The sequence below is a fragment of the Suncus etruscus genome, chromosome 4 (assembly GCF_024139225.1).
Source record: "Suncus etruscus isolate mSunEtr1 chromosome 4, mSunEtr1.pri.cur, whole genome shotgun sequence".
NCBI classification, from domain to species: domain Eukaryota; kingdom Metazoa; phylum Chordata; class Mammalia; order Eulipotyphla; family Soricidae; genus Suncus; species Suncus etruscus.
Window position 1 is genome coordinate 90,323,466 of NC_064851.1, and position 24,291 is coordinate 90,347,756.

The following is a 24,291-nucleotide window of genomic DNA, read 5'->3' on the forward strand; positions in this document are numbered from 1 at the left end:
AAATGATGTTCTCAGACAGTGTACATAATAGAGTAGTACTATCTTTTGTATATGATTTTAAAAAGACTGCTGGGATGCTGGAGAGGGTAGAGTGAGTAGAGTGTTTCTTATACATAACTTCTCTTATACACAGATGGATTTAATCTTGGAAATCCCATGTTACTTGACCCTCATTAGAGTGATCCCAGAATTCCAGAGCACAGAATCATTAGTAAGACCTTTGCAAAAAGATGTGCTCCAAAGACTCCCAAACCTGCCCCCACCAAAATAAATGTGGCTTCTGGAAACAAGTGTCCTTACATAATCCTGTATTGTCCTGTAAAACAAGGAGATTCTTCTTTTTTTTTTTTTTTGGAGACATATACCCATTTTTTTCTTTTCTTTTGTATTTTTTTGTGATTTATTTTTTTATTTAAACAACTTTATTACATACATGATTGTGTTTGGGTTTCAGTCATGTAAAGAACACCACCCATCACCAGTGCAACATTCCCATCATCAATGTCCCAAATCTCCCTCCTCCCCACCCAAACCCTGCCTGTACTCTAGACAGGTTTTCTATTTCCCTCGTACATTCTCTTTATTAGGATAGTTCAAAACGTAGTTATTTCTCTAACTAAACTCATCTCTGTTTGTGGTGAGCTTCATGAGGTGAGCTGTAACTTCCAGCTCTTTTCTCTTTTGTGTCTGAAAGTTAGTATTGCAAAATTGTCTTTCATTTTTCTTAAAACCCATAGATGAGTGAGACCATTCTGCATCTTTCTCTCACTCTGACTTATTTCACTCAGCATAATAGATTCCATGTACATCCATGTATAGGAAAATTTCATGACTTCATCTCTCCTGACTGCTGCATTATATTCCATTGTGTATATGTACCACAGTTTCTTTAGCCATTCATATGTAGAAGGATATCTTGGCTGTTTCCAGAGTCTTGCTATGGTAAATAGTGCTGCAATGAATATAGGTGTAAGGAAGGAATTTTTGTATTGTATTTTTGTGTTCCTAGGGTATATTCCCAGGAGTGTTATAGCTGGGTTATATGGGAGCTTGATTTCCAGTTTTTGGAGAAATCTCCATATTGCTTTCCATAAAGGTTAAACTAGACGGCATTCCCACCAGCAATGGATAAGAGTTCCTTTCTCTCCACATCCCCGCCAACACTGCTTGTTCTCATTTTTTATGATGTGTGCCAATCTCTGGGGTGTGAGGTGGTACCTCATACTTGTTTTGATTTGCATCTCCCTGATCATTAGTAATGTGGAGCATTTTTTCATGTGTCTTTTGGCCATTTGTATTTCTTCTTTGTCAAAGTGTCTGTTCATTTCTTCTCCCCCTTTTTTGATGGGATTAGATATTTTTTCTTGTAAATTTCTGTCAGTGCCTTTTATATTTTGGAGATTAGCCCCTTGTCTGATGGGTATTGGGTGAATAGTTTCTCCCACTCATGAGGGGCTCTTGTATCCTGGGCGCTACTTCTTTTGAGGTGCAGAAGCTTCTCAGTTTAATATATTCCCATCTGTTAATTTCTACTTTCATTTGCTTGGAGATTGCAGTTTCCTCCTTGAAGATGCCTTTAGTCTAAATGTCCTGGAGTGTTTTACCTACGTGTTCTTTTATGTATCTTATGATTTCAGGTCTGATATCGCGGTCTTTCATCCATTTGGATTTAACTTTCGTACATGATGTTTGTAGGGGTTTAAGTTCAATTTTTGCAAGTGGCTAGCCAGTTGTGCCAACACCACTTGTAAAAGAGGCTTTCTTTGCTCCATTTAGGATTTATTGCTCCTTTATCAAAAATTAGGTGATTGTATGTCTGGGGAACATTCTCTGAGTATTCAAGCCTATCCCACCTATCTGAGGGACTGTCTTTATTCCAATACCATGCTGTTTTGATAACTATTGCTTTGTAGTACAGTTTAAAGTTGGGGAAAGTAATTCCTCCCATATTCTTTTTCCCAATGATTGCTTTAGCTATTCTAGGGTGTTTATTGTTCCAAAGGAATTTCAAAAGTGCCTGAACCACTTATTTGAAGAATGTCATGGGTATCTTTAAAGGGATCGCATTAAATCTGTACAATGCTTTGGGGGAGTATTGCCATTTTAATGATGTTAATCCTGCCAATCCATGAGCAGGGTATGTGCTTCCATTTCCACGTGTCCTCTCTTATTTCTTGGAGCAGAGTTTTATAGTTTTCTTTGAATAGGTCCTTCACATTTTTAGTCAAGTTGATTCCAAGATATTTTAGTTTGTGTGGCACTATTGTGAATGAGGTTGTTTTCTTAATGTCCATTTCTTCCTTATTACTATTGGTGTATAGAAAGGCCATTAATTTTTGTGTGTTAATTTTGTAGCCTGCCACCTTACTATATGAATCTATATTTTCTAGAAGCCTTTTTGTAGAGACTTTAGAGTTTTCTAGGTAGAGTATCATGTCATCTGCAAACAGTGAGAGCTTGACTTCTTCCTTTCTTATCTGGATTCCCTTGATATCTTTTTCTTGCCTAATTACTATAGCAAGTTCTTCCAGTGCTATGTTGAATAGGAGTAGTGAGAGAGGACAGCCTTGTCTTGTGCCAGAATATAGAGGAAAGGCTTTCAGTTTTTCTCCACTGAGGACAATATTTGCCTCTGGCTTGTGGTAGATGGCCTTAACTATATTGAGAAAGGTTCCTTCCATTCCCATCTTGCTGAGAGTTTTGATCAAGAATGGGTGTTGGACCTTATCAAATGCTTTCTCTGCTTCTATTGATATGATCATGTGATTTTTATTTTTCTTGTTGTTGATGTTGTGTATGATGTTGATAGATTTACGGATGTTAATCCATTCTTGCATTCCTGGGATGAAACCTACTTGATCATAGTGGATGATCTTCTTAATTAGGCATTGAATCCTATTTGCCAGGTTTTTGTTGAGGATCATTGCATCTGCATTCTTCAGCAATATTGGACTGTAATTTTCTTTTTTGGTAGAATCTCTATCTGGTTTAGGTATCAAGGTGATGTTGGCTTCATAAAAACTATTTGGAAGTGTTTACATTTGTTCAATTTCATGAAAGAGTCTTGCCAGGATTGGTTGTAGTTCCTCTTGGAAATTTTGAAACAGGTGTCCTCAAATTTTTTAATATAGGGCCAGTTCACTGTCCCTCAGACCATTGGAGGATCTGACTATAGTAAAAACAAAACTTAATAATGAATTCTTATGCACACTGCATATATCTTTTTTGCAATGAAGAATCAAAACAGATACAAATACAATATATGGTCTACGGGCCATAGTTTGAGGACCACTGGTTTGAAAAAATTCATTAGTGAATTCATCTGGGCCTGGGCTTTTATTTTTGGGCAGACATTTGGCTACCGTTTTAATTTAATAAATAGTGATGGGGGTTTTTAGATAGAGTATATCCTCTTCCTTTAACTGTGGAAGATGATAAGAGTCCAAGAATTTTTCAATTTCTTCCAGGTTCTTATTTTTAGTGACGTAGAGTTTCTCAAAATAGTTTTTGATTACACTTTGAATCTCTGCCATATCAGTAGTGATCTCTCCTTTTTCATTCCTAATATGAGTTATCAAATTTCTCTCTCTCTTTCTTTGTTAATTTTGCCACTGGTCTATCAATCTTGTTTATTTTTTCAAAGAACCAACTTCTGCTTTCGTTGATCTTTCGGATTGTTTTTTGGGTTTCCACTTCGTTGATTCCTGCTATCAGCTTTGTGATTTCCATCTGTCTTTCTATTTTTGGGTCCTTTTGTTTAGCACTTTCTAGTTCTATGAGCTGTGTCATTAAGCTACTCAGGTAAGCCCCTTCTTCCTTCCTGATGTGTGGTTGCAAAGCTATAAATTTTCCCCTCAGTACTGATTTTGCTGTTTTCCATAAGTTCTGACAGTTTATGTCTTTATTATCATTTGTTTCCAGGAATCTTTTGATTTCCTCCTTGATTTCATCTCAGACCCACTGGTTATTAAGTATGAGGTTGTTTAACTTCCAGGTGTTAAAGTTTTTCTTCTGTGTCCCTTTGGAATTCACAAATAATTTCAGAGCCTTGTGGTCAGCGAAGGTAGCCTGAAATATTTCTATCCTCTTGATATTATGGAGATGTTTTATGTGCCAGCATGTCCCATGTACGTTGGAGAAGAATGTGTATCCAGGTTTCTGGGGATGGAGTGTCCTTTATATATATATATCCACTAGGCCTCTTTCTTCCATTTCTCTCCTCAGTTCTATTATATTCTTGTTGGGTTTCAGTCTGGTTGACATATCCAGTGTTGACAAAGCCGTGTTGAGGTACCCCACAATTATTGTGTGGCTATTGATATTATTTTTCAGATTTGTCAACAATTGTATTAATTATTTTGCTGGCCCCTCATTTGGCGCATATATGTTTAGGAGAGTGATATCTTCCTGCTTTACATACCCCTTGATTAATATAAAATGTCCATCTTTGTTCCTTACAACCTTCCTGAGTATAAAGTTTGCCTTATCTGATATTAGTATGGCCATTCCAGCATTTTTATGGGTGTTGTTTGCTTGGATAACTTTTCTCTAGCGTTTTATATTGAGTCTATGTTTGTTCTGACTATTCAGGTGCATTTCTTGTAGGCAGCAGAAGGTTGGATTGAGTTTTTTGATCCATTTAGCCACTCCGTGTCTCTTAACAGGTGCATTTAGTCCATTGACATTGAGAGAAAGAATTGTCCTGGGATTTAATGCCATCTTTATATCGAAATTTGGTGTGTCTTTTGCATAGTCTTGTCTTAAATTGGGTCTTTCAGTTTTTCTCTTAAGACTGGTTTGAGTCTGTAGTTTCAGAACTGTTTTTTTGTCTGTGAAACTATGTATTCTTCCAACAAACTGGAAAGTAAGTTTTTCTGGGTACAGTATTCTAGGTGAAGCATTCATTTCATACAGTCTTGTCACAATAACCCACCACTGCTTTCTGGCCTTGAGTGTTTCTGGTGACAGGTCTGCTGTAAATCTTAAGGATGCTCCCTTGAATGTAATTTCCCTTTTTGATCTTGCTGTTTTCAGAATTCTATCTTTATCTGTGGGATTCGTCATTGTGACTAGGATGTATCTTGGGGTATTTTTTCTGGGGTCACTTTTGGTTGGTACTCTTCGAGCATGCAGGATTTGATCACATATATTCTTTAGGTCTGGAAGTTTCTCTTTAATGATGTTCTTGACTGTTGATTCTTCCTGGAGATTTTCTTCCTGGGTCTCTGGGACTCCAATGATTCTTAAGTTGTTTCTGTTGAGCTTATCCTAGACTTCTATTTTCGTCTGTTCCCATTCTTTGACTAATTTTTCCATTGTCTGTTCATTTTTTTTAATTTTTTCCCAATCTCTCCCGCTGTATGGAATTGTTATTTATCTCATCTTCCACAGCACCAATTTTATACTCAGCTTCTGTTACCCTGTCCCAGAGCTTATCCATTTTGTCATTCACTTCATTTACTGAGTTGTTCATGCCTGTTAGTGACATTATTTCCATTTGGAGTTTTGTGATTTCTGTCTTCATATTTTCTTGGTTCTTGATATTGTTCTGTTCAACTCAATCTATGGTTTATTTGAGTTCTTTGAGCATTTTCCATATTGCTTGTCTAAAGTCCTTATCTATGAGGTTGATTAGTTGGTTGGTCATTATCTGGTCATCAGAATTGTCATCTTCATTCTCTATGTTTGATGCTGGCCTGCATTGTTTCCCCATTGTATTGTGGGTTTTTCTACATGTTGTGGTGGTATTCATTGGCTAAATGATGTAGGCAGCCACACTCCTCTGTCTCCACCCTTTCTGGTGGGTCAACTTGCCTCCAAGTGAGGGGAGTCCTCCGTGGATGAACATTACTGTACATAACATTACTGTACATAATTTTACTTCCATATTATAGTGCATTTTTAGTCATATCTAATAGGTGTATATGAATTTAGATGTCAAAAATGCTATTTTAGTTTTACTTTTAATATCATGTTTATAGTATTACATATCATTTATAAAATGTGATAAGATAAATAGCATGTAAATAGCAAGTATGAACTTTTAGATTTAATCTTTACTTCCTATTTATTTTAGGATAAAATGAAACAGAACTCAGTAAATTTCATATTTCTCAAGGTTTGGGCCAATAACTTTTTTTTTTTGTCCCCCAATTCACAATACATACCCGGCAAGGGGCCTGTGTTGAGGTGTATATGGGGTGCCTTTACTGTACCTCCTCTTTCTATACAGCCAGTGTAAAGAACACAGCCTGTGGTAAGATTTGGGAGGCCTTATTTTATCTTTTATTTATTTTATTTTTTTTTCTTCAGAGCAAACTAAAATTGTTTTTTTTGTTTGTTTTTTTAAAGTAAGAATTCATTTAAAGGACAAAATTGATTAACATAATGAGGTAAACTAATATAACATAATATAGTGACATAACATAACATATAATATAATTGATATAATAATAATACATGTAAGTCAAAGAAAATTTCTGATTAAAAACACAATTTTTTTTTCATAATGGCTTACATATCTTTCACTGTAGTATTTTGGGTACATATTCACATTGAATCAGGGGAATACCCATCACCTAATATGTCCTCTTCTCAATCAAAAATCAAATATGCTGAAAATAGGCAGAGTCCTGTCTAGAGGCTTCCAACCTCAGTTTGAGAGAGGATGTGAAAAAAGTAATTAAAATAGCACAACAATACAAAAAAAATATCGAATTAAATAACCGATAAGCACCACAGCAATAAAGACAGGCACCACACAATAATCTCGGTTCTGAAATCAAATCATACTCAAGTGCAAAAAAGAAAGAGAAAGACAAAACAAAATAAAATAAAATAATATTGGAGACATCAACCGTAATCTCCACACCAAAATAAAGACGTCAAAAAAAATAGATCATTTATTCTCCTCTTGCTGCTTTCGTGGTATGTGGAAGACTTCTACTTTATCTTGGATGGTAAAATCAGACCTGTTTCTAAAGATCTTGGTGGCTGTGCAGATCAGGGAATGGAGTTTATGAAGTCTTTCTTTGTGGTTCTAGCAGTTATGCTTCTTCAATGTCATTTTTTTGTTTTTTATGTGTTCTAGGTGTTTCAGAATAGTGCTACCATTCTGTGTTTTTCTTTTGTCTTCTGACTTACTTCGTTTAACATAACATGATCTAGGTCCATCCACGTTGCTGCAAAGTCTGTGATTGTATCATTTCTAACTGCCATGTAATATTCCATTGTATATATGTACCACATCTTAATGATCCATTCATCTGTTGTTGGACATCGAGGTTGGTTCCAAGATTTGGCTATTATACTGAGTGCTGCAATAAATAGTGGGGTGCATATGTATTTTGGAATGAATGTCCTTCCATCTTGGGGATATATCTTGGGCCAATAACTTTTATTTATTTATTTATTTTTGTTTTGTGGTAATACTTGGCAGTACTCTGAGGTTACGTCTGGCTTTGCTTTATGCAGGAATTACTCCTGGAAGGCTTTGAGGACCATATGGCAGGCTGGGGATTGAACCAGAGTAAGCAATATGCAAGGCAAGTTACCCTGCCCACTGTACTTTCAGATCCAAATAACATTTATTAAATTATCAATCCTTATTTGTCAACTAGAAAGTAATCACTATCTAAGATTTTACATATTTGTGATATTCTTCTTTAATATCTTTACTTTATTAAAATGCATCAGATATTTGACATAGTTGAACATAATACACTTGTTTCTGGATAAGTGAGAATAAAGTTATGCCTATAAAAGAATAAAAATACACAATAAAATTATTTAAAAAATAAAAAATAATGACAAAGAAAAATAAAGAGAAAAAAGAAAAATTTAAAAAAATAAAAGAAAAGCTAAGAAGTACATCAGCAAGCATATTTGTGAATATGATTGTATCTCCAATGAAGTCATTAATATATTGGCAGAAGGTTTAGTAAACTGTTGTTAGATATCCATTCAGTTAAATTGTTGTGTGCCAAGAGAAATGACAACATCATCAAATGCTGAAATTCAAAGCAGCATTACTCGTACTATGACTTTTAGGGGCATGTACTCAGCTGCCATTACTCTTCAGAAAAGGAAGATGGGTGGAGTTTGTTCATATTCACTCCCAAAAGCCTTGGTGGTATCAGCCTTAATACCAATCTACCTATAGTTTGGTCAGATTGGTGTTTCTAAATAGAATCATAGAGGGTACTGAGGCACAGCATTGGCAAAATAGTAATTCTGGTGATAGATGCAGAAGGTGTGGCTTTGGCAGGGCTGGAACATAACCTGTCCTCTCCTCCCAAGATTGCCAGCCTTAAGCTGCTTGGACAGTGTACCCATGATTTATTCATGGCTTGGTTTATATCTCATTCAAGAAAAAGCAATTCTTTATTTTTAATATATCATACTTTTATTATTATTATAAAGGATAAGTCTCCATCATTATTTTCTTTTTGATATTTTTGTGAGTAATCAGAAAACTTCAGAATAATTTTTATTATTTCACTAAAAATTTTATAGTATTCTGATTGAAATTTTAATAAATCCATACATTAATTTAAGATATTTGCATCTGATTGAAATTTTAATAAATTTATATATTAATTTAAGATATTTGCATCTTTATGAAGATATTCCTTTTATGTGTACTTTTGTATATATTCTTATTTGCAAGTCTCCTAAAAGTTTAGGATAAAAGTATAGAATTTGATAAAACAAGTAATCTAAATTCTTGTGAAGTTAATATTCTCTTTAGTTTTTATTGTATAAAATATTTTGTATAAAGTATCTACTAATTTTTATAAAATTGTAATATAATTTTAATCTCTAAATTTAACTTACACTGTTAAAATATCCTAAGTTGGTTTATTTTTTCCTAAGTAATAACTCTCGAAATGTTTTCCAATATATTTTTTTTTTTTTGGTTTTTGGGCCACACCCGTTTGATGTTCAGGGGTTACTCCTGGCTATGAGCTCAGAAATCGCTCCTGGCTTGGGGGGACCATATGGGACTCCGGGGGATCGAACCGCGATCTGTCCTATGCTAGTGTTTGCAAGGCAGACACCTTACCTCTAGCGCCACCTTCCCGGCCCCATTGTTACTTATTTTAAAAAAAAAATTTTATCAAGTTGCTTTGACTACTTATTTCACTAAGAATAATCATGTATATAAAAATTTTAAAGCATAGTATGGTTTTTGAGTATTATTATTATTATTATTATTATTATTATTATTATTATCTGGCATTAAGTGACTTGCATTGTTAAAGTCTGAATCTATCTGGAAGTAGTGTGATTTTGTTTTTTATTTTTTGTTTTTGTTTTTTGGGCCACACCCAGTGACACTCAGGGGTTACTTCAGGCTCTGGACTCAGAAATTGCTCCTGGCTCAAGGGACCATATGGGACTCTGGGGATCGAACCCATGTTCATTTGGTGTCAGACACGTGCAAGGCAAATGCCCTACTGCTGTGCTATTGCTTTGGCCCCATATCTGGAAGTATTGTGATTGATATTAAATACCTATCTACATATTTCTATTTATGTTTTTAAAAGATTTTTTATTTAGCTGTGACTATTAAATTTTTAGTAAGTGTTTTTCCTCAAGTACTAGATTCTATTGAATTTTTAACATTTGATAATTTGTGTGATTTTTATTAATAAATATGTAGGATGCATTCCTGGAATAAATACAAATGAAGTAAATTTTAAGTGATAGCTGAATCTAATTAATTTGTATTATATTTAGGTATTTGTTCATTACATTCTCTATTCCAGTGACATAGGCCTCTTTTCTTTCATAAAATAAGATATGATGTTATAATAAAACTATTTCCCACACTCAAAAGTTTGTGTTTATACTACAGAACATGTATTTTTTTCCCTTTTTTTGCTTTGGTTCCACACATGTCGGTGTTCAAGAGTTACTCCTGTCTTTGTGCACAGAAATCGCTCCTTGGAAGCTTGGGGGACCATATGGGATGCTGGGGATTAAACCTGAGTTCCTCCTGGGTTATCTCTGTGCAAGGCAAATGCCCTACTGCTTTGCTATAGCTCTGGCCCATGTTTTTCTTTTTCAATATTGGTTTTGGGGCTAAAATGTCTGACTCTATGCTCAGAAAGGAATGTATCCTCAGGTTACTCTGGGGAACCTAATAGGCAGTGCTGGGAATCAACTGTGGTCTACCTCAAGTAAGGTCTTGTCCTCTATACTAACCTTCTGGATTATAAATTTTATAGAAATACTAACGTAATATTTGTTTTTGAAAAGTCAACAAATATTTGAAGGTTATTTTTTTCTTTTGCAATAAAAAATAAATAAATTGTATTCAGATTTTCTTTGTTAACCTTTATGAATGCATATTAATAATGAGTAAGAAGAGTAGCACCACCACAAAATATTTTCATCAATAAAAAAATCATATATACAATCATGAACTCCCACTTTGTGTTGAATGGTCATAATGCTGCAACATTTTACTGTCTCAGCAGTCTCAAAATCTTTGTGTTTCCTGTTTTTCTTAATAATATAATTTTTCCTTGTGATTGATTTAATCTTATGTTGTATTGCTTATAATCCCTCATTATGCAAAATCCACTGCTAGTGCACTTAAGCAACTACAAAATAATCAAACAATGCAGTTCTCAGAATATATTCCATGTTAAGTAATGCAACACTTTGTATTTTAGGTTTTATCCATTGATTGTCATTATCTGTAGTTACATTTTGGATCTGGAGTACAAAATGCATTCATATAAGTTAATGGTAATTGTTTCTTTACTTTGCTCTGTTTTGATTGAGAAAGAGTTTATAGGATCTTTCTACATAGAATAATGGAGTAAAGTTGTATCGGCTGTTGGGATTACTCACTGTGGTAGATTAAACAGAAAGTCTTATCTTATTTTAGGAACTGAAATAGGGCTATTTCTAGCACTTTGCGTGAATTAGGAAAAAATACCCCTTGCTAATAACACACATACAGCTCCATTCCAGTTGCCAGTTTGATAACAAGAATGGTGTTTCATCACTTGTAGCACTATGTGGTAAATATATTTAGTACTTTATATTTATTTAAAGTCAGGACTGGGTAGATTTCAGAATTGAGACTATTTGAGACATTCTGAAAAGAACCCCTTATATAAAAGAGTATACAAAGGACATTACCTTCAGAAAAGAAATACTGGTTTGAAAACTACTCCATAACTTATGGGCATGATTACATATGCAATAGCCAATCTATAGTCATAAAATAATAAAGGTAAGATGAAAGCAATATATAGCACTATGTGGCATTGGAGTCTTAGGAGAACAGATAATGACATAGATGTTTAAAGAGTGATTCTGTCTATAATTTTCTTATAAAAAATTCCTCACTCACTGCCAAGATAGTATTTTTTTGATTTGACCATTAACTTGTTTTTGATCTAGGGATAAAAAATAGCCTTTTAAGTTAGTGTATTATTTACAACTGCCCTCTGTGTGTTCAAGGGGAAAGATGATATAGCATATTACATGGAAACTTTGGAAATCAATGCTCCAAATTTGTTCCAGAGTATCTGATTTATGCTAAAAGCCTGTGGCACATTGATGTTGCCCGACCCCATGTGAAGTTGCATTTGCTATTTGGACTGTGAGCAGAATTTTCTTCATTTACAGTAACATGAAACTCAGCAGTAAATCTTCACAAAATTATTGTAACTTGGACAATTGGAAGAGATCCTTGGGGTTTACAGAGCAGCATAATGGCAAAATTTCAAATCTTAGGTGATAAATAGAAAAAGGGGGGAAATGCACTATTTCCTTCTTAAAAATTCTATACAAATGGAATGATGCTTCTCACTTCAGTGTTCAATCTTTGGATCTTTACATAATAATATATATTACATATATGAAATAATGCATTATAAGTGTCTTGAGCCTTGAATTTAAGCATTTATCACTAAAATAGGTTAGTGTATTTTATGATGCAATACTCTATATCAGCAATAAAATGCAAGCAGAATTCCCCCAACTATAGTAACTTAAAAAAATCAAAGAAATTTAACCTACTGCAAATGGAGAATGTGGATGAAAGAAAGGACATATTAATCAAACCTTGCCATTAAGGATCTGGTGCTTCACTATTAAATCTGAGATGAATTACAAAAGCATGCCTGGATGGAATGGATGTTTATGTTATTCAGATTTCAGAGCAACCACTCTTTATCTGTTCTGAGTGCTAGATAGAAGTCAAGTTGAAAGTTCTCAGCTGATTACCATCATGACAATTAATAAAAATGATTTTGTTTGTCTCTCCTAACTTTTCTTTCTGAAAACATGAATATCTATCTAGAGGTACAGTATTTTTCTAATGTTAATACTCTTGTCTTCTATAAAATAATTGAGTTATAAATGAATAAAATCTTTGCTAATCATTAAAATAACTTCAAACTAATTTTAATTAAAAGAAGAGCTCTTTGAAATTGTAAAATCTGAGACTAAAGTTCTACTATTGTCAAATGATTTTCAAGTATACTTTCTAAAGATGATTTTTAACTCAGGATGTTATTTTCTTCTAGTTCTTGTTTGATTATTATTGCTACATTCTAAAATGCTACAAATTTGAAATTTGAGACTATGTGTTTATTATCAGTTATATAAACAGCTTGCAATATGCTTATTTTTAATTTTCTGTTTTTTAATTACAAAATTAGCATTAATGAATATCTGTTCTTAGAAGCTCTATTCTATACTTATTCTCTAATCTTTCACATTTCCTACTGTCTCATTCTTCACTAACCCTTTTTTATAATTCTTGATTCCTCTTCACAGCTTTAGGCATACCACTGCCAAGTCCTATCTTCAGGATATTCTTTCAAAATCTGCAACAATGATCCATTTCTCAACCCCTCTACCACTTTTAAATAGGCAAGTATTAGTGTTTGGCTTATTATAATACCTCCCAAATGCTTTCCTAGCTTCTGTCTTGCAAAATTCTAATGATTTACCACAGATATTTCAGAAAAATTGTTTTAAAGAACAAATTAGATTATGTCATTTCCTGTTTAATAACTTCCACAAAATTCTCACTACATTAATTGTAAATTTTCATAGTTTGTGAACATCTTAGGCTATCTGCATTTTCAAGCCCTATTTTATAATTTTCTAGCCCTTGTTTATACAGGCAGAGGGAGAGAGATAGATGCAGAATAGTCTCACTTATCTATGGGTTTTAAGAAAAATGAAAGACATTTTTGCAATAATTATCAGAGACAAAAGAGAGGAGGGCTGGAATGTCCAGCTCACAACATGAAGCTCACCACAAAGAGTGATGAGTACACTTAGAGAAATAACTACATTGAGAACTATCATAAAATGTTAATAAAAGAGGGTAGTAGAAAGGTATTTAAATATATTAATAAACAAAGAAAGATGAGAATCAAAACAACCATTTCACAAAAGAGACTGGCACACATCATGAAGAACAAAACAATCACTTCTGGTGGAGATGTGGGGATAAATTATCTCTCATTCTCTATTATTGGGAATGCTGTCTAATCCAGCTTTTCTGGAAAACAATATAGATATTCCTTAAAAAAACATGACATTGAACTTTCATATGATTCTAGTAATACCACTAATAGGGATATACCCCAGGATCACAAAAACACAATATAACAATTCCCTCTTCACTCCTATGTTCATAGCAGTGCTTTTTACTATATCTGAAATCTGGTCACAACCCAGATTCCCAACAGCAAATGAGTGGCTAAAGAAACTGTAGTATATGTACACAATAAAATACTACATAGCTTTTAGAAAAAATAAAGTCACAAATTTTCATATATATATAGATGGATATAGAAACTATTATGTTGGTTGAAATAAATAAGAGAGAGATAAACACAGAATAGTCTCACTCGTCTGTGGGATTTAAGAATATAAAAGATATTATTGTAATAATTCTCAGAGACAATAGGGACGAGGGCCAGAAGGAACAGCCAATACTATGAAATTTACCACAAAGAGTGGTAAGTGAAGTTAGAAAAATTACTACACTAACATTTACCATGACAAGGATAGAGAAATAAATATAATGCCTGCCTCAAAGACAGGCAGGGGTTGGGGGAGGTTGAAAATGGAAGACATTGGAAGTGGAAAAGTTGCATTGGTGAAGGACTGAAACCCATTTATGAACATGTTTGTTACCATGTTATGTAAATAAATTATAAAAATTTTTTACAAAGTTACTTATAGTTAAGTTTAAATTTAAATTGGTTCAGCACTCCTCCCAGCACAAAAGTTAACCTCCCTCCACCAGTGTTCCTAAAGTTCAGCCAAACATCTTCTTAGCCTACCATCATAACATGAACCTTTTTAAGTTTGGTTGTTAAAAATTGGGACTCATGATTTTATTATTGTTGACTCCATGGTTTGGGTATATTTTATGTCCTTTCTTAATAACATCAGGGAACCTGAGTCTCCTTGGCCTCTCTTTCTCATAATTCCACATCTGTCTTTCTCCCTCTACACTCAATTTCTTTCCTTTTTCTCACTATAGTCGGGGGCCAAGAGTGTTCTAGACAATCCTCATTTAAACCATTATATTCCTTCATGCAGTTTTCTAAATGTCACACATAAGTGATATCATTCTGTATTTATCCTTCTTCAGGCTTATTTAATTAACTTTATATTGTCCAATTCTATCCATGTTACAGCAAATTGCATGATTTGCATCATTCTTTCAGCTGTGTAATATTTGATTGTATCTATATATCATATCTTCATTATCCATGTATCTGTTTTTGGGCATCTAGGTTGAATCCAGTTCTTAGCTATTGTGCTACGATGAATACTGGTATGTATATATCTATTTGAATAAATTTTATTTTTGTTTTAGAGATAGATACCCAAAAGTTGGGTTGCAGGGTCTTATGGCAGCTTGATTCTGAGTTTACTCAGAAACTCCTGTACTATTTTCCATGGGAGTTGATCCAGACAGCATTCCTAATATCCTACAGTGGATAAGAGTTCCTTTTTCACCTCATCTTTATGAACAGATATTGTTTCCAGTATTTTTGACATGATGATGATTTCTCATTGCAATTTGATTTGGTTTTCTGAAATGATAAGAGATGATGAGCATTTTTCATGTGCCCATTGGATATCTATTGTTCTTTCTCAGCTGTCTGTTCATTTTCTTCCCATGTTATTTTTTATGGAATTTTTAGATTTTCAGGGGCAATAATATTAAGACTCATTTTTTATCAGTTTCTAACACATATTTGCTATTTATGTTATTTGGAGGCTATACCATGTAGTTCTCAGGGGTTACTCCTAGTTCTGTGATACGGAATTATTCTTAGCAATGCTGGGGCGACCATATGGAATGTTAGGTATTAAATCTGGGTCATCTGTGTACAAGCCAAATTCCCTACCTGCAATACTATTGCTCCACCTCCACTATTTATGTTTTTATAGCCCCTTTTTATTTAAATTTTTACATTTATTTACTTATTTTCCTACTTCCTATATATACTAACATATCTTCATGAAAACATACTTTATACTGTTTGTTCCCTATTTTATATTATAGTTATAGCAGAGCGATAGACACTGCATATATGCAATAAATAATTGATGAGTAAACTATGAGTTGAAATGTTGAGAAATGATGCATAGCATTCAAAAGGACCTAACTAAAAATCAAGGTATCTATTGCCAAAACTTCAGGTCTAAGCTGAGGAAAAGAAACCACACCTAAACAAAAGAACATAAGGTGCTACAGATTGTATACATAATACCCACATAAGGCAGAGCAAAGCAGGACATTTTATTATGTATATTACATTAAGCCATCTGTCTCCTTCCTGTTTCTTTTTCATTTCTTCATGATGCCTCCTAGGTATCTGTTCATAAGTGCTGACTATGACTAATATATTATTTTTTAAAATATGCAGGTACAAGTCAAAATAATATTGAGAAAATATAAGGTGAAGGCTGGAACTAGTTTAAAATACGTTATTTTATTTTTCATGCTTTCTAGAAAAAAGACAGATATGTACTGACTTTTTTAAGGTGTTGGATATAATCAAAATAATTTTATGTTATGAAGCAATATTTCTAAGATACTATTTGTTAAAAAGAAATTTTATTTTAAAATATCAATTTTCAGTATTTTACTTTTCCAATACATTTGCAAATTTGTGTAAATTTCTCTCGAGAATCATTTATTATATAGTGGATGAATTTGTTGATTACATATAAAGAAGTAAATATGTACCAGGTTGTTTTGTTTATCCAAAAATAATTTTCTCTAAATTAGATAATATCAGCACAAAAAGTTGTATACTATTAACTTTGTTATTGAAATAAGCTTCATTATTAATAAATTAATTAATTTATAGGATGACTTTAAACAGTGGAGAACTGATAGATTATAAGCTATGTTCTTGGCACTGGACTGAGATAGTGAATAAGGTTATTAAGGTCTAGACAGTCAAAAATTTAAGTTTCCAGTATATAAAAATTAAGTAGATGGGAAAAATTGAAAAAAGAGTACCAAGTGGAATTGTATAATTAAGGAAATTAACTTTAGGGAAGGTCTGCTTCAGGAGTAATACTGAGAATGAATCTCAAAAGAAAAAATCTTAACCACAGAGGCAGGAGCAGAGGAAAACGCTAGAGTAATGCTATTAGAAATAAGGAACAAAATAGAAAATCCACTGTTTACATTGCAAGAGGAAAGATAAGCTTTTATTTGACATCTGCAGACTTCCTAAAAATGAGGAATATTCTTGAATCTGAGGAAGATAGATTTGACAGATGCATACATGGGTAATGTTCAATATGTTCCCTTTCTTATTTAACACTGTTTGAGAAAGTAAAGAGAGGTATCACTTAGACTCATACAAAGTCTTCCGGTGATTTGAAGAACTTGTCTAGAAAGCATGACTCTTGGGATCTCAACTTTCTGTCTGCATGTTGGTCATTCTTAATATTTACAGAAGTGGTTAAGACTTGGGAAGCATGCAAGATATTATTACTCAAGAACTCATCATAAAATGGAATGCCATTGCTGCAGACTAGTCATTTACTTTTTCTTCATGCCATTGTGGGTGAAACTGGGCATAGTTACATAGTAATGGCTTTATTGTTCTAAGTAGCACTGATAGCTTACAAGTCACAAAAACAAAGGAACAGGACTAAAAGGTTTCAATTGTTTAGAAATTGTCTACATGAGCAGATTATGTCATATAAATGCAGATTATATTGGTGTTATATAAGAGCATATTAGGTTCTCTCTCTTTACTTACAGAGAAAATAGACCTTTTCCATTCCAGAGAAGCTCACTTCCTCTCTTAAATAAATACCTTTTCCTTTCTCTCGTCACATTTTTCTAATTTCCTTAAATAAAACTATTTTTAAAAATTTATATAGGCATGACTGTTTCTCTTTAAAATAGTATTTAATAATGGTTAATAATCTGTTTTGAATTAAAAAAGAAATTAGACAATCTACAAGTTACTCTTGCATAAATAAGAAATGTATATAGAGTGTTTTCATCATCTTTTGTGAACAAATACAGAGTAGTTTGAGAGAAGAGAAATTTGTGAGAATGACTTGCATTCTCAAAGGCAGATTTTTTAAAAAAGAATTTTATCTGCTTTATATAGTTGTTATTTTAAAGGACTGTGATTTTCTCCATGGTGCTTTGCTTTGAGAACACAGATTTACTTGGCTGTTATACACAATTGCTTGCCTTCTATGGCTCTCTGAGTAATAACATTTTTCATATATGCAAAACAGAAGGCAAGTGGGTTTGTGAAATGTGTCTTGTGTGATTAGCTATATGAAAGCTGCCTTGTCATGAGAGGGTTTAATTGCAATAATTCTTTAGTAGAACTTTCTGATATCTTTTTTGGAAATGCTACTATTTAAGGCTTTGCATGCCCTTAGCCAAACAGATGTGTTTATTTACATGACTGATCTAAACAGGAAGACAAAGGGGCCTCTGCCCACAACCTTATGCTTCCTCTAATACAGATAAAAGGGGAGGAGAGATGCAAGCAGTTGGGGTGCAAGGAAATGAATGTGGGAATAAAGAAAAGCTCTGTAGGTGTGAGTCAAACTGAGGCAGCTGTGCTTTCTTTCTCAGCCCTAGAACAGCTGTGTGTGGGCCGAAGTGAAACAGAGGGAGAGCTAGCTGGTGGTACTGGTTTTGGGCAGGTGGTCTCCTCTGAATATGTGCGTGCGAGAGAAGTAGATTTTTGATTACCCTATATGAGCCCTGTGATTGTCAGGGTGCTTTTGAATTTGTATGTATTAGATATAACTAAAAACATGAATATGCCACGTTGCAAGTTTTAACACACTGAGACCAAAGAATGCAGAATTTTCTTCTCTAAGTGTGGTTGCTGAGCTTTGAAGAATTATGGGAAACTTTATACACTGAGACTGTACTAATCCAGAGTACATAAAATAGAAGTAATGGTAATGGTCTTTTAGGAAATAGCCAATATAATGCAGAAGGGAAGAGGAAAGGGCCTCATCCCTGAGGGAGCAGGCTGAGGATTAGTAAATTTTGAATAGCAGCAAAATAATGACAGAGAGCAGCAATTTCCATCTACTAAATAAAGCTCATTCTTAAAGATAAGAAGTGAGACTTTTATCTTGTGTCAGTGATTAATGTCTTTTCTTCAAAATAATATTTACAGTAGTGGAAAGTCTAAGAAGAACAATGTCTATTGTAGAACAAATATAAATACTTCGTTACTTTGTTACTACTCAATGAAATAAAGGATGTTAGCAGTTGTAATTTTCATTGAGAAAGTACTGATTTATTGATATATTACTTGGTTCAAAAAAGGAATGATCCAAAACCACATTGTCAAATTTTATTTGTCAAAACTCACTGTTAAATTTTTCTCTAAAGTTCATTCTTATTGGAGATGAGGAGATAGCTTTATTAAAGAGAATTAATAGTATTTCATAGAAAAATTCTTTAATCAAAAACAAGTTTACATGTTGACACAGTTTAACACTATTAAATGTCCACATTTAAACTGTAAGGACCAAACAAATAACGATGTAAGAATAGTAAGAATTTCCTCAAATGATGGGCCATAGTTTCATTATAAGACCTCTGAAAAGCAAAACTTGAATTATAGAGGCAAATCATACACTGCATCTCACATGCACAACACTGTATTAAGCCTATTTCCCTGTATTCATAATTTCAAACATATGTGTCTTGTTATTGAAAAGCACAATTTGATCTAATATTAAAAATATCTTCAAATGTAATATTGTAATTACTTTTTAATTTTGTTTTTAAACTTTTATGTTGTGACTTTTAGTCCCTCCAAATATAGAATAAACAGGCTACCAAAGCACTCCTTTTTCTGTTGCCTTAGGGTGATCAATGTTTCCACACTTTGTAGTCCTATCACCTATACAGTATAAAATGAAAATTATCTTCTGCTGTAGTCATATTAGCTTAGTTTCCTTATATTATATTTTTATTTACTTGTATAAGAATCATCAGATTTTTCCCATTAAAATATGACTTAAGTGATTTTCTTTTTTTTTTTTTTTGGTTTTTGGGCCACACCCGTTTGACGCTCAGGGGTTACTCCTGGCTATGTGCTCAGAAATCGCCCCTGGCTTGGGGGGGACCATATGGGACGCCGGGGGATCGAACCGCGGTCCTTCCTTGGCTAGCGCTTGCAAGGCAGACACCTTACCTCCAGCGCCACCTACCCGGCCCCTTAAGTGATTTTCTTAATGAGTATTTTAAAAAACTTCAGAAACAAGATATTGCTCAAAAATAATTTTTCCATTTTAGCTATCAGTACAAGTAAATAGTATCAATTTTTACATTAATATTTCATTTAAGCACCATGGAATAGAATCAATTTTAATATGATAATTTTCTCAGGGAAGGATTATAGTGTTGAAAGTGGCACTAGAAGCCTAGTTGGAACTACAGAATTAGAGTAGACAGTTCTTATTTAAAAATAGGTTTGCTTGCTAACATAAAATTCACGGACTCTCTAGTTTTCTTTTTAATTGTAAAATAGTCAGTGTGAATAGTAAGAAAAGAAGACATGCTTTGTGCCTCATTTGTCATGTTTATCATGAGACAAGATCCAAAAACTCAAAGGTAAATATGATTTATGTTTCTGATAATCGACTTTGAACAGTTTGACAGGCCAAAAATACGTATGTGAATGGGTCTAAATTGAATGAGCATTCTGGATTTCAGAAGATCCCTGAGAACTATGAACATTCTTTTGCATATAATTGTGGCATTATGAGTACAGAAGCAGAGATTTAAAGAAATTCCACAAAAACAAAACAAAACAAAATAGACCAAATATATATCTTGGGAGAGAATCTGAAACTATCTATTCATAACAATATTTATGACAGCAAAATAAATAGTTAATTTTATATACAGTTTTTCTTACTCTAGAGAATGAAAGAATGAGTAAGAGTAAGGAATAGGGCTAACTATGTCTGCTATATTTTAATGGTGAAGCCACACTTAGCAGTTATACCGAGTGCTTACTTTAATACTAATCTGTATGTTCAGTGAAAAATGTGTTTGTGTGTGTGTGTGTGTGTGTGTGTGTGTTTCCAGAGGAAGTGCATTTAAAATATGCATTGCCTTCAGTTTCAGTGTGTTTGTTTTTAGAGTAAAAGTTCTTTCAAACATAGTAGATGCTTTCTTGGTTAGCAAAGCATTCTAACATGAGACATGTCTTGATCTTTGGCTAGCAGTTCTGCTTACCAGCTGTGTGAGAGGTTACCAGCTGTGTGTGCCAGGAGCTGCCAATAAATCAAAGCCTTGACTGGTCTCCAGTGGTGGGGCACCGGCACCCTGCCTCTTCTGTGATCATTTCTACAGTGTGACTCTATCCCCCAGGAGAGTTAGAACCACTAATTCTTACACAGAAGGATAAATTAGCAGTCAGTTATCCGTTGAAAAAGTGAGGGGTAGAAACAGTGAAGATTGTTAATTTTCTGAGTTTGAAGACCTCCTGTATATTGCCTTATGGTTATTTAAAATTTTTGTATTTGTGCAGAGAGTAAAGTTCTCTTTCTCTTTTAGAATAAAAAAACATGGACAAGTAGAAGAGTAAACAGAGGCTTTGTTAGGATCTATTTTTAGTACTAGAAGAAAACAACCTATTTTTCTTATATGGATACATTATTTTTATTTCATTTTTTAAATCAAATAATTTTAATTTTAGTAAAAATTGAATACTTAAAGAGAAGAAAGCAAATGCACTGTTTTAACTGGACCAGATCGTGCTTGGTGATAAATAGAGTCAATGAAAGTTTAGTAGCATAATAGTTGGATTTTGTAGACTGTCTTCTATATAAAGTTATGATTAGATGCTTTGGAAATGATTCGTTAGTCCTTCTTCTCAGCTCTAGAATTCTATTAATCACAGTAAATTGGTTCCATTTTGTTTCCATGTGTACTTGCACACATACAAACAAAAATGACTTAGAAACTGAGTATTCAGGGCTATTTCTAAGATCAAAAAGGTAATTTTGTTTGTTCTCATTTCTCCTGTTATATATTAATTTTGAAATATGTGAAAATGATAACTATGGTTTTAATTAATTAAAATATGACATTCTATATGTAACGAAGGAGAATAATCTTACCTATGTTCAAAATCTATAAGACATAGCCAAATCTACATTTATAACTAGAAGATATTCTATGGCAGTTTTTTTTTGTAAATGTTTGAAAGTTCATTGTATTTCTATCAAAAATTTGCAGAAAAATATTCTCCAGAAAAAAAAAAATCACCTTTATTTTGCAACTGAAATTTTGTAAGTTCTCCCCTGGAATGATATGTTTTTAAATAAAATTAAGGCAAGTAAAATACTGAAATGATTATTGTGGCTGTTACTAAAACTAGCCTATACTTTTAGGGTTTGAGAATAGTGGTTGAATAAAGATGTCTCAAAATATGGCTTATTTGCCAAATGACAGATTGTCTAAAGTCAGAAAAGACAGACTCAAGAAGATATAGAGGGTATGGCTAATTCTAGAAAGAGCTGAACAGCTGTTCAGTGGTTATGTGAACACCGATCATCAGTACTGTCCTTTTTCATTCTGCCACATTAATTTGTTATTATTTTTCACTTTTGTGATAATTCAACTAGGTCTTTATTATGAGGTATCAGTTGAAAAATGCTTTAGAAATAAAATTTTGTTGTTTTTCATAATACATATACATGCTATTGTGTTTTTCTATTCGAGTTGCACTTTAAAGGATGGTCCAAGTAGCCGGAGCAGAGGCACAAGTGGTAGGGTGTTTGCCTTGCACTCACTAACCTAGGACAAACCTCGGTTTGATCCCCCGGCATCTGGCATCCTATATAGTCCCCCATGCCAGGAGCATATCTGAGCACATAGCCAGAAATTATCCTGAACGTCACTGGGTGTGGCTTAAAGAAAAAAAAGGAAGGTCAAATGAGTAAATCAAAAAATGATGAAGTTATGAAATTTTTCTGTAATGGATGTACATGGAATCTATTATGCTGAGTAAAATAAATCAGAGGGAGAGAGATAGATGCAGAATAGTCTCACGCATCTATGGGTTTTTAAGAAAAATAAAGGACGTTTTTGCAATAATTCTCAGAGACAAAAGAAAGGAGGGCTGGAAAGTCCAGGTCACTACATGAAGCTCACCACAAAGAGTGATGAGTGCAGTTAGAGAAATGACTACATTGAGAACTATCATAATAACAATGTGAACAAATGAGGAAAGTAGAAAGCCTGTCTAGAATACAGATGGGGGTGGGGTGGGGTAGAGGGAGATTTGGTATATTGTTGGTGGGAATGTTGCACTGGTGAAGGGGGGTGTTCTTTACATGACTGAAACCCAATTACAATCATATTTGTTATCAAAGTGTTTAAGTACAGATATTAATTAAAAATACTTCATCAGGTAGAACTTATGAAATATTGATTATGTCTTTGAAAGTATTGTGTGTTAGACCAAAGTATTAGGAAAAGTGAGTTACATCTTGAGAGAACATGACTTCTCTATAACAAGAACTTTTAGTATACATTCCAAACAGAGCTTTGAGAGACTTTCAGAAAGCAAAGTGCCAAGAGTACACTTCTCAAAGGGAGATGTGAAGAAAGCCAAGAATGGGAAATGCACCATAGACTAATACAAAGATATTATACCAGAACATCTAAGGTAGAGACATAGGTAGCAATGAAGAAGTTTGACTCAGGCATTTTTATTGAGATGCATACAATATTTAATTTTTATCAATGTATGTACTCAAATATACAAAATACAAATTTAATAATTCCTGACTTGTGTTTTCCCTTAATAATTTTTTGAATCCACCTAGCTCTAGATCTTTTCTTATTTTCTCCATCTGCATTTGTATTTATCTAATTATATATATATATATATATATATGTACACACATACTTGTTCACCTGAAATCCTATAATCACATTAAAATGTTTTTAAAAATTGTTTACCTGATCACAATAATTGTTACTTGAAAGTTTGCAGTGAATTGCCCCAGAGTTTTAGGATAAAATATAAACATTTTAATATTGCCCCTAATGATCTGGATCTTATATACATTTATAATTTCCTCTATTTCCACTTTATTACTTCTTCCCAACACTATCTGAATAGTATCAGAAAAGTATTTGAGTATGCAGCAGTATTATTATGCAATCATAATGTGTATTTTGGTAAGTATACAAGCTTACATACACACTAACAAATAAGGTTTTTCTCAATTATATATCTTTAGTTAAGCTAATCTGAATTTTCTTTGTATTAGTCTAAGAAAGTACTGTGCTATTTCCTCATAATCAGACTAGATCATATAGTTTGCATGTGCTGTTCTTTTATTGGGGATTGTAAATTAAAAAATTATGTGTTTTCAAGAAAGTGGGCTAGTGTTATGAAAGAAGCTCATGTAAAAAACGCTTTCAAATTACATGCATATTTTATGTTTCGAAGGAATCTTTGACAAAATAATCTGTCCTCTTCTACACTTATTAAAGTCACAGTAAACATGGTTATAATGATGTAAGGAAGTTTTATTGTTTTTTAATTTATTTTAATTTTTACAAGTTTTTCACAGTTGTAGTTCAGTAAAATGGTGACAGTGAATTAGGGCCATTCCTAATGTTGACCTCACTCCAAAATAGTTCTCAGCAATTGCATCCCATACCTCCACCCTTAGCCCCTAGACTATTAATGTAATAGGTTTATAAATAAACCTATTATTTACAGCTTGTTATAGTTTGGG

The 24,291-nt window shown here is 33.3% G+C and overlaps 1 non-coding gene across 1 annotated transcript; it reads right to left on the bottom strand.

Annotated features, from left to right (window-relative positions):
• Nucleotides 1-6,140: 6,140 nt before the first annotated feature.
• On the bottom strand, nucleotides 6,141-6,273 carry LOC126007876 (small nucleolar RNA SNORA51). The gene has a single exon (XR_007495352.1). It is a non-coding gene; the product is annotated as a small nucleolar RNA SNORA51 (small nucleolar RNA).
• Nucleotides 6,274-24,291: the final 18,018 nt, after the last annotated feature.